The sequence below is a fragment of the Sus scrofa genome, chromosome X (assembly GCF_054392235.1).
Source record: "Sus scrofa isolate SSC_HxYL_T2T_F1_AM1 chromosome X, Sscrofa_HxYL_maternal_Yorkshire_Landrace_v2.0, whole genome shotgun sequence".
Lineage (NCBI taxonomy): Eukaryota > Metazoa > Chordata > Mammalia > Artiodactyla > Suidae > Sus > Sus scrofa.
The window spans coordinates 20,280,407-20,292,675 of record NC_139401.1 but is presented as its reverse complement, the minus strand read 5'-3'; the positions used below and the strand labels follow the sequence as shown (position 1 = coordinate 20,292,675).

Sequence of the window (12,269 nt, the reverse complement as noted above, 5' to 3'; positions counted from 1 at the left end):
GATAAATTCCCCTGCTCCCTTACCTCACAGGTGGAATATGAAGCATATTCTACATTATCTCCTATTGTTTCTCAGGTGCACTGATGAGGATGCTCCTAAGTAATACCCCTTCTACTGGTTTCTTTTCTCTCCCTGTCTCACTTTCTCCTTCCCTACCAGTGCTTCCTGGAATCTCCCACCACACAAATTGCTTGCACTCTAATTCTGTCTCAGGGGCTGCTTCTGAGAGGACTCAAACTAAGACGACATGCCCCCGCATCCCAACCTGACTTCCTGGTTGGGATTCTCAGGATTCAGTATGAAGCTGTTCTCCTCAATAACATTCCCTTGGCCTTTAACAACTGCCTCCACTTGGACTACCAACTTCCAGATTGATCCTAAGTCCAACTATTCCCATGCCTTCCTCATACCCTATATACAAATGTTGTAAACATCTTCTGTCCCTGCATCCTTGGCCAGTTGTGCCTCATACCTCCATCGCCAATGCCAGAGCCCCATAAATTCTTGGAATTCAATTGGATAGATGGATGTTGTGATCCAGATAGGTGAGGGTATATTCTAGAGGGGACAGCATGAACAGAAGGCAGAGATTCATGTGTGAATGTGGGACAAGCAGGGGGGTTTTTATGTCTGGAGAGTTCTGTATGTCTAAGGAGAAGAGGGGGCAGGCGATGACAATCAGGGAAGAAGAGATTACATGTAGAAGGACTGAGCATGCCCTGTGAAGAAGTTTAAATTTTATCCTGAGGTCAGCCAGTCAGCCCTACAAGATTTCAAGCAGGAGAGTGCCAAGTTTAGATTCTTATTAAGGAAAATTACTCTGAAGGCTCTGTGGAGGACAGTCTGGAGTAAACTATTATCTTAAATTAGATAATGGATGTGAAAGCACAATGTAAACTGTTAAGATGGTTCCCAGTGAAATATTTTGAGCCTGGAGGTAAATTACCCCAGGAGTCCTTATTTACACAATGTAGGGCTCTCCTCTATTCCCTCCTCCAGTCTAATCTGGGACTCCTGATGGTAGGAGGCAGCAGTAGATTTATTGCATAAACATGTATTCAGTACCTGCTATGTTCCAGGCACTGAGATTGTGTTGGGATGCATAATGCATGGCCTTGGTAGAATGCACTATGCAGATTCCAGAACTCACAGCCCCTGGAATCACCTGAATATCCCACCACAGGCCTAATTGCAGGATTTTGTAATAGCCATTTCAAGACTCTGGTTATACTGCACCCAGTGATGGAAACTAGTGTGAGACCAAGAGGAGGCAGAAGATGGGACCAATGCCAGGTGGGGAGAATATACCTGACTATGACAAGTGAGAAGAAGTGAAGAAAGAAACAAAGGATATGGTATGGCTAAATGTGGGCATGCTGCACACCCACAAGCACTCTACATACCTAGTGTCATTTGGTTCATGTAGCCTCCCTGACAATGAGGGACTGTTGTCTCCAGTAAAGAGCAAGCATCTAGGAAGTGGCAGAGCTCAAATTTGAACCCAGAGGGGTCCACCACCAAAGCAGGTGCCAGTAAGCATCACCATCACGGTTCATTTGAGAGTCAAGCAGGCTTCTGCACCTGGATGGGGAAGGACCAGGTGGGAATGTGTGGAGAAAGAAGGACTAATTGGAAAAGCTGGGCCAGAGGGGTCTTGGGGCAGTCAACTCCGAGAAGGAAGTGTGGGGTGGGGATGGGTACGTATTGCCATGGACTGACTACCTTTTGCATGAAGACACCACCATAATTGTATGAATTACCCAACTGTCATCCTGCAAAATGCCAAAAATTCCTAAGGCAACCCACAACACTCTTGCCCATTGGCTCATACTAAAATCATTATTATATCTTTAATTTTGTTCTACATTCTAGACTATTCATCCCATATTTCCTAATAAATTGTTGAAAATGGACATATACAAAGAATTTTGGCATGGTTTTACGTTAATGACACTTGAGAATTTTATAATTGAAAACAAAATGTTTACTGCACTCGTGTCTCCCTTTTTCCACTAAAAGAAAATAATCCAGCTGAACCTAAATGAGATATATTTAAAAACTCAGTGACAATTTTACCAACAGTATGAATAACTAAATGGTGCATTGTCTTGAATGAAACAAAAGCATTTGCTAACTTTTGATAATATTAAAAAAACAAGTTATTTTTTTCCAAGGAAGATGCTAATTCCCTAAATATAACACAGTGGTTTTGCATTATAATATTATGTGTAATAGCTACTTTATAGCTAATGTTAAATATATATATAGCTAAAATATATAGCTAAAAAATACAGCTAAATATGACTCAGCGCACAATTGCTTTGCATTTCAATATTCTTGGTAATGGTTGATGTCAGAAGGAATAAAGGTTATTATTTGATATAATCTCTGCATTATCTTTTCACATACTATTTTTGATTAAATGTTCCCTTCCAATATCAGAACTGACCTTTTACAGAAATCTCTACACCAGAGCAGAAATTTATCTCATAAGGCAAAGGGATATTAAATAACAGAGCTTGTCAGGGATGTACTATTAGATCCTGGTCTAGCGTTTTGCTGCTTATGGATGTTGCTACCTTCCTAAAGTTATAATTAACATTCATAGGTGAACTCGTTGAGGCCACTGAGAGGAAACACAAGTCAGTTTAGGTCAATGAAAACCTAGACCTACGTCAATAGTCATCTTGACACACTACTCAAAAATTTTGTCTAAAAGAAAAGTTGAAAAGTCAATGAGAGAGCTTCTAACTGAATATTAGGCTTCTTACTCTTAATTCCCCCTCCTACCCACAAACTCTCACCCTAAAATGAGTTTGCCTTAAAAACAATCTAGAAATGGAGAATGGGCTTGTGCTCAATATGCCTCTTTGCATTTTAATCCTTTTTCAATCTTCACAGGGCTTCATTTCCGGTGTGTTTCGCCAGGCTTTAGAATGTTTACATGGACCATTCCATTTTTCTTACTCTACAGAAGCAGAGAGGTAGCCTGGATAATTTTAGAAGGGATAAGACTGTTGTGGAAAATGTAGAAAATGAGCATATTTATAACTTTTCTGAAAAAAATTCAAAAAGCCAAATTTAGATTTCATAATGTAAAATTGTTAGCTAAAAAGCAATAATATTTTCCATAACCTGGAGTTCCCGTCGTGGCACAGTGGTTAACGAATCCGACTAGGAACCATGAGGTTGCGGGTTCGGTCCCTGCCCTTGCTCAGTGGGTTAACGATCAGGCGTTGCCATGAGCTGTGGTGTAGGTTGCAGACGCGGCTCGGATCCTGCGTTGCTGTGGCTCTGGCGTAGGCCAGTGGCTACAGCTCCGATTCAACCCCTAGCCCGGGAACCTCCATATGCCGCGGGAGCGGCCCAAGAAATAGCAACAATAACAACAACAACAACAACAAAAAAAGACAAAAAAAAAATTTTTTCCATAACCTCCAGAGTGACAAAGAGAAAAGGACTGTCTTGATAAAAAGTCCTTTTTTTAAGATAGCAATGGGGAGGAAAAAAAACCTACAGATTGTGTAATAAATATACAGTTGACCCTTGGACATGGGTTTGTTGGTATAGCATGGGTCTACTTATACATGGATTTTTTTCAATAAATATACTTGATTGAGACAACTTGACGATGTTCTCCAAATGGGTTTCCCTCATCACTGACTCATCATGTAGGCAGTGAATCTCTATGTTTGTCTTTCAGTCTTTGTCATGAGAATTAAACCTTGTGTTGGCCATCTATGTAATAGGGAGGTTTGAAGCCTCAAATGACTAAAGGTTAGTCCAGTCTTGCTCTGAATTGCAAATAAAATATCTTTTTCTGCAAACCACCCCACCCCCATATATTTTACAGTATTTTCTATTGCCTGGTAACTAATGACGAATGTTCTTAAATAAGAGATATTTTCAGATCAACTTGCAGGTTACTAAGCATTTTTGAGCTACTAATAGATTCCGAGCTCTGAAGGGTGATGTGGAATCTTGCTACTGCAAGTGGTTCCATAGACCAGAAGTATCAGCATCCTCTGTGAGCTCATTAGAAATGAATTTGGGGTCCCTCCCCAGACCTACTGAATCAGAATTTGCATTTTGACAAGATCCCCAGGAGAATCCCATGCACATTAATGTCAAAGAAGTTTGGTTATAAAAGACTGAGAAAAAATAATTCCCACATAGGCACCAATGTGATGGAACCTTTCTGGAGGGAATACAGGGAGGAGGGGAATGATAAGGAGACCCCCAAATCTGCCTGTGTGCAGGTACGTATCTTAAATAGAGGTGATAGCTTTTTACTCCACAATCAGAGATGAGGTTTAAGAATAAACAGCTGCTGGAAGAGGGAGGATACTGACTAAATTCCCAAACATACCTGCTTGTTCTGACCCTATAGCTCCAGTTTTTCCCACTCCCTTGGCTTATCTTCCCATGGAAAGTGAAAAAGACCTGTGCTGTGCAAATAGAGATGAACTGTCCTTCCTGGGCATCAGGTCCCCAGAGTTGGGCCTCAAGGGGCTATACTCACACCCCACTCACATCCCAATCCCTTTTGTAAATTTTATGTTACTTAAAAATTTTTAATTGAAGCATAGTTGATTTACAATGTTGTGTTAGTTTCAGGTGTACAACAAAGTGATTCCGTTTTACATATTTTTTTCAGATTCTTTTCCATTACATGTTATTACAAAATATTAAGTATAGTTCCCTGTGCTATGTAGTAGGTCCTTGTTCATTATCTATTTTATATTATAGCAGTGTGTATCCGTTAATCCCAGACTCCTAGTTTTCCTTCCCTTCACCTCCCTTTCCACTTTGGTAACCAAAAGTTTGTCTTCTACGTCTTTGAGTCTATTTCTGCTTTGTATATAAGTTCATTTCTATCATTTTTTTTAGATTTCACACATGAAATATCATGTGATATTTATCTTTCTCTATTTGACTTACTTCACCTAGATGATAATTTCTAAGTCCATCCACGTTGCTGCAAATGGCATTATTTCATTCTTTTTATGGCCGACTAATATTCCATTGTATAAATATACCACATCTTCTTTATCCATTCCTCTGTCTATAGACATTTAGGTTGCTTCCATGTCTTGGCTATTGCAAATAGTGCTGCTATGAACATTTAGATGCATATGTCTTTTCAAATTATGGTTTTCTCTGGATATATGCCCAGGAATGGGATTGCAGGATCATTTGGTAGTTTGATTTTTAGTTTTTTAAGGAACCTCCATACTGTTCTCTATAGCACTTGCACCAATTTACAGTCCCAACAGCGTAGGAGGGTTCCTTTTCCTTCACACCTTCTCTAGCATTTATTATTTGTAGACTTTTTAATGATGGCCATTCTAACCGGTGTGAGGTGATAGCTCATTGTAGCCTTTTTTCTTTTTTTTTTTTTTTTCTTTTTAGGGCTGCACTCGCAGCATATGGAAGTTCCCAGGCTAGGGGTCAAATCAGAGCTACAGCTGCCGTCCTTCTCCACAGCCACAGCAACTCGGGATCTGAGCTCACATCAATGCCAGATCCTTAACCCACTGAGCAAGGCCAGGGATAGAACCCACATCCTCGTGGATACTAGTTAGATTCATTTCCACTGCACCACAACAGGAACTCCCTCATTGTAGTTTTGATTTGTGTTTCTCTTAAATTAGCGATGTTGAACATTTTTTTTTTTTAATGTGCCTTTTGGCCATCTGTATATCTTCTTTGGAGAAATGTGTATTTAGATCTTCTACCCATTTTTTGATTGGGTTATTTGGTTGTTGTTTTTTTTTTTGTTTTTTTTTGTTTTTTTTTTTTTGCTATTGAACTGTCTGGGCCTTGTGTGTATTTTGGAGATGAATTATTTGTCAATTCATTATTTGCAAACATTTTCTCCCATTCTGTAGGTTTTTTTCGTTTTATTTATGGTTTCCTTTGCTGTGCAGAAACTTTTAAGTTTAATTAGGTCCTATTTTATTTTTGTTTTTATTTCCATTACTCTAGTAGATGGATCTGAAAAGATATTACCATGATTTATGACAGAGCGTGTTCTACCTATATTATCCTCTGGGAGTTTTAGAGTATCTGGTCTTATATGTAAGTCTTTAATCCATTTTGAGTTTATTTTTGTGTATGGTGTTAGAGAATGTTCTAATTTCATTATTTTTCATGTAGCTGTCCAGTTTTCCCAGCACCACTTACTGAAGAGATGGTCTTTTCCCCACTGTTTAGTCTCGCCTCCATTGTTGTAGATTAATTGACCATAGATGTGTGGGTTTATTTCTGTTCCATTGATCTATATTTCTGTTTTTGTGCCAGTACCATATTGTCTTGAGTACTTAGCTTTGTAATACAGTCTGAAGTCAGGGAGCCTGATTCCTCCAGCTCTGTTTCTTCTTTCTCAGGATTGCTTTGGCTATATGAGATCTTTTGTGTTTCTATACAAATCTTTAAAAGTTTTGTTCTAGTTCTGTGAAAAATGTCATTCCAATCCCTTTTGAAGCATACACCCCAAGACAGTGACCTGGTGCATAAAAAATAAAAATACTACTTCCTGGTGCCAGAATGTCTCTAGCCGAATCCTGGATCTATCCTCCAACATCTCTACACATCCTCAATAGGACTGAGCATGCTTGCTGAGAGGACAGGCTCTGGTTTCAGGTGCCGGCCCCATCAACTACTGTGTGGCCTTTGACAAATGACTTAATTGCACGAGCCTCATTTTCCATATCTGTAAACCCAACCATAGGAATAGCTTCTATCTCCTGTAGTAATTGTAAAGGTTAAATGGGTTAATACAAATAAAGCACTTTTAGCAATGCCTGGCACACAGTAAGAACTCAATAAGAAAGAGCTACTCTTATTATCATCATTATTATAATTGCTATTATTATTACTCTTATTGCTAGAGCTCTGCTTTTGATTCAACATTAATTAGCACTCTCCGGGTAGAGTTGTTCAACAAGTTTCGTAGGCACACCATCCCTTTCTGCTTCTCAGCCAGTCCATAATTCTCCACCTTATCAGGAAATGGAGTTTTATAAATTGCTGTGCAAAACAGGGCTAAAATCCAGTCGCAGAGTCTCGACGCCGGAATACAAACCCTAATCTGCCAGAGCACTAATGATGAGGGGACTCATCGGGCATGACACAGTGAGTCCTCGCTGTTTGCTGGCCAACCCCTCCTCCCTTTCTGAGTACCTAGAAACCACTCAATTTAATAATTCATTCTTGAGTTTTGAGTGAATTCAATTTCTAGTTTGAGGTTAGAGTTTGGGGGACATTCAGACATTTTCTCTTTTCCAGCCTTTGAGCTCTCCTTTTCCCCACAATTCCTCAGAATTACCAGCAGTGGCTCAGCAGTTTCATCTGCATTTGTCTAAATTCCCTCAGATTGTCATTTTTCTGTGTCAGAAGACATAAATCCATTTATAGCAGCTTGTGGCTCTCTGCTGATTCCCTCACTTATCTCTGCCTTCAATTCCTCTTAACCAAATGTGTTCTGACCTTTCTCATTCTCTCAATTGCTCACCGACACGACCCCATCAGACCCAAGCAGTCAGGCTAATCCCATTTTATTCTTTGTGAGCCAGGACAAATGGAAAAGCCTATCCCCAAAAGAATTAGTTTTGATTCATTTGGGGTTAAAATAGTTCTGATAACAGTTTTACAGGCTTGTGTTTGTTCCTTTAAAAATTAGAGGATGCTGGATGGGACTTTGGGCCTAAACCTGAAGGCAGAGAAGTCATAATTAGTTCCACATTCTTAAAGATGAGGGAGTGTTGGAGGTTTGGAGGCTTCTGTGAGCATGGAAACTAGAGCCTGCTTCTAGCCTGGAGGTATAGAACAGGGTAGAGCAAGGTGGATACTGCAACAGCCCCACCCACCCACCCCTCACCCCCTTGCCCTGCCCCCATCAGAATGACAGTGAGGAAGGCTGTGCTCGCATGCCACACTTTAGCAAGGTGAAAATGAATACCTTTCCTACAGGCCAAGGAGACGTTGAGGAAGAAAGTATCTGGGCTTAAATTATCACCCTCAACCCACTCAAGATGGCTGCCCACTAGACAAAGGGACCCTCAGGAGCAGGAGGCTTGAGGCATGCAGGCTATGGTAGTAGCTAAGGGAGAGAAAAAAGAGATTGTGCCAGTCGTCATCCATCGGGGACCTATATAGTGGGGAGGCCCTCCAGGGTCTTCTAAGCAGTGTTTCTCAGCCTGTAGTGTGCCCACATGGATCGTGTGGGCATGTTATTAAAATGTAGGTTCTGATTCAGTGAGTCTGGGATGGGGCTCCGCATTTCTAACAGGATCCCAGGTGATCCAGATTCTGCTGGTCTGTGAACTGGCTCGGAGTGTCAAAGCCCTAAGTCACTAGTTCTCAAACTCTCCAGTCTTGGGGGCCTTTTGCACTCTTAAAAATTATTGAGGTGCTAAAGAGTTTTTGTTTGTGTGGGTTATAGCTGTTGATGTTTTCTAAATTCAAAATTAAAACATAATTTTTATATTTATTGATTCATTTAAAAAACATGAAAATACAAATTTTCAACTTTTGCTTGAAGCTTAAAATTTTCTCATTGACAACAAATGGTATCATTTGTTTTCCTCAAAGTGGGAGGTTCAATTCCATCATCTGCAAAATGACCGCCAAATGCCTGTGTCTAAATAACCAGAGCTGGTCTGCCATGAAAATAAGTGGCTAGTTCAGCTCGCAACTCAACCAACCGCACACATAATTTTTCTCCAGATAACCATCGTATTTCGGTATGCAGCAGAAATGCTTTCTGCATACTTCCCATTTTATCACACAGAGTATTAAAAAGGCATGTACTCAAAGGTCAGTGTTTAACACAATTAGTAATTTTTACTGCTTTGTCAAGGACATTCTTAATTGAAATTGGATTCTTAATTGAAATTGGATTCTTAATTGAAATTGGATTCTGTTTTGTTTTGTTGTGTTACCAAGAGTGACAGTAATGAAGAATGCCATGACTACTAGCAGAGCTTAGTGCCACTGCTTTGATTCGTGCTAAGGCAAGGCAGTTTTAGCCACCCTTGCTTATTGCAAATTCCAACACAGTGAAAAAGACAGATCACATCTCAGTATTAACAGGAAAATAGTTTTGGTCTCACAGACCAAAGAAAGGGTCTATGAGAACCTTCTGTAAAGAACCCACCATGTACCACATAAGAAAGTCAGCATTTGGAAAGCTGCCACCAGAGGGTATAGAGGCCTGGTAGTAGGCACCCAAAAAACCACAACAACCAAGAGAGAGCAACAAGAGCATCCCATTAAGTAAAGATATGTTTTTATATTAAGTGAAGGATATATTTTAAAGCAAGACCAGGCCACTCCAACACAGCTCAACCTTAGGCTTGGGAAAGGAGAGGAAATGAGCAATAGAGATCAAAGTTGAGGTTGAAATTTTAAGCTGGACTGGACTTCTAATAATCAAAAGTGACCAGAAAGTTATGGAATCTGCCCAAGATGTTATTAAGAAAACGGGAAGGGCAATAAGACAGAGCACAGTTGGAAATAGAGATTAAAGCTAAATCAAACACTTTGATGTTTCTATCCCCACTGAGTTGAAACTCTTCATTAAAAAGTTATGTCTCATCCCCCTTCCGTTTATAATACATACATATTTGAGCTAATTGAAAAGCTCCCTATGTGACATGCCATATTCCTTTTCTTCCTTGTCAACATCATATCATTCATCTATTCAACAAAGTTCGATTGGATGCCTACTGTGCCAGGCACTGTTCAAAGGGCTTGGGAAACACCAATGAAAAAACAGATGAATATTGTTGGTAGAGCTTATATTTGTAATTGTTACTTTTTAAAGCTTTTTCCCACTTAACCATGCAGGCTCAGCTGCAAAGCATGCTGGAATTTTGGAACAGCACAGCAGGGTTCAGTGGAGCTTGGCAAAATATTCTGAGTGGTCCATAAAGCCAGTCTCAAGGAACATGGCCAGCAATCTATATCACAATGTTCCAGGGCCTGCAGGCTCCAACAGTCAAGTTTATCTGACAATCTAGTGGGCAGGAGCCCAGGATCAAAAGGCTCTGAGCAATATTAATAAGTGTGGCAACACCTTGATTTCAGTGAGATCTAGGAGGAACCCAAGCCCAGCCAATAGCTGGAAGTACAAGGGACAGTGTACAACTCCTTCAAGGAAGGGGATCTGGTGAGTGCTTGACAAGGGTGGGGTCATAGTGAAACAAGCTGGTGTTCCCCTGGAAACTAGTCATAGGAACAAAAACTAACTCATGAGCTAGAATGGACACTCCAGATTGGATTTGGAACAAAGAGTGATTCAGTGAGTATGTGGCTGCCTCCTGCTGAGCTCTTTGAAGGGTAGTTCCAGGTCCAGTTTAGGAGCATTAAAGGTGCTACACTCTGAAAAGACATGTAATGTAGAATGAAAACAACTCCAAACCAGAAAATAAATATAAGGAAGTCCAACAGAGTTCTGCTTTTTCCCTTGATGTCATCTTAAAGTTGTCTCAATATCCACTTCCTTCAAATGTGTGTGTGTGTAAACATGCACATGCGTACAATAGCATGTGTGCATGTACCATGATCTTATGTTTAGTCTGCCTCAGGGATCATCTATATTGGTCTGTCCCCAGCCCAACAGGTCATTAAGGACATATGATAGGAACTCCAGAGTGAACAACTAGCATTGATGTGATTAACCTTGAGCAGGGCTTCAGTCTCATTACCACCTCCCATTATGCCCTCGGCCTGTCCCTCTGCCTCTGACTGTACCTGTACTCAGCACTACCAGTTTGTGACCTAACCACTCTACTGCGCCACCACTCAGTGCTTCTACTTCATTCCTCACCTCTTTTCTGTCCACTCATGGTGCTTCCTTGAAATAGCTCTTTCAGAAATGATCCCCTTCAATTCCTCTCCAGGTCCCCTTCGTACTGCCTGACTTCCTGAGGAAACTTAGCTGGACACCATCTGGCTTCCCACTTCCAACTCTAGCCTGGACATGGAAGAAAGAGGTCAAGCAGGTAAACCTTCCTTATCCCGCCCTATCTCTATCCCCAAGTAATAGTCATAAGACTCGAGTGAGGAGTTCCCGTCATGGCACAGTGGTTAACGAATCCAACTAGGAACCATGAGGTTGTGGGTTTGATCCCTGCCCTTGCTCAGTGGGTTAAGGATCTGGCGTTGCTGTGAGCTGTGGTGTAGGTTGCAGACGCAGCTCGGATCCTGCGCTGCTGTGGCTCTGGCGTAGGCTGGGAGCTACAGCTCCGATTAGACCCCTAGCCTGGGAACCTCCATATGCCGCGGGAGCAGCCCAAGAAATGGCAAAAAGACAAAAAAAAAAAAAAAAAAAAAAGACTCGAGTGAATTGCAAAGGCTCTAGAAAATAGTAGATCAAGAAAAAAGAATGCTAACATCCTTGGATTTAATTATCATAAAAGTCTCAAAGCAGAGCTTCTTAAAATGTTGTATGTTATGCCATGTGCATCGAATCATCCTAGGGTGCTTGTTAAAAATGCAGTTCACTGGGAGTTCCCACTGTGGCACAGTGGGTTAAGGATCTGGCATTGTCCCTGCAGTAGCTTGGGTCACTGCAGAGGCCCAGGTTCAATCCCCAGCCCAGTGCAGTGGGTTAAGGATCCAGTGTTGTGGCAGCTGTGGTGTAGGTAGGTAGCAGCTGTGGCTCAGATTTGATCCCTGGTCCAGGAACTTCCATATGCTGAAGGTGTGGCAAAAAATGCAGATTACTGGGCTAAACTCCAGACCAACTGTCTTAGTCTGAGTTCCCCCAGAAACAGGCCCTGAGGCCAGCATTCAATTGCAGAAATTTGGTTTGGTAGGTGGTCCTAGGAAACACTTGTGAGGGACAGTGAGAAAGTTAAGACATGGAAGGGAAGGCAGCCAATGAAAGGTAGGCTCTCACGGCCCTTACTACTGTGGACAAGAAGAGCTGCATGCCACTGGGAACTTTGGAAACAGTATAGTACACTCACCTCAGAATCTCGACACTGAGGAGGAGAAGGGGTTAGGGTGTTTGGACACCAACTCCCCTCAGCCATTGACTGAAGCTGTGCTTGAGTGGTGTTAATTCCCTGATACCTCTGGCCTACAGGATCATAGTTCTCCGGCAAAAAGATGAAGGTGCTAGGAATTGAGGGTGTCGGGTGGGGTGCACTGAAGTTGTCATAAGGGTTGAAGAATTACAGGCAGGGACCCAGCATCATCTGCTACACCAACTAAATCAACATACCTTTGTGGGGGGCCGGAATCTACATTTTGATCAA

At 41.4% G+C, this 12,269-nt stretch overlaps 1 long non-coding RNA gene across 2 annotated transcripts in view; it reads left to right on the top strand.

Moving 5' to 3' along the window:
* The window catches only part of LOC110257765 (uncharacterized), a 151,606-nt gene that overhangs the window by 124,284 nt on the left and 15,053 nt on the right, over positions 1–12,269 (top strand). For both annotated transcript variants that reach the window (XR_014835813.1, XR_014835812.1), the window contains exon 2: positions 10,908–11,009. This is a non-coding gene — a long non-coding RNA (uncharacterized LOC110257765). The remainder of the gene's footprint in view (positions 1–10,907; positions 11,010–12,269) is intronic.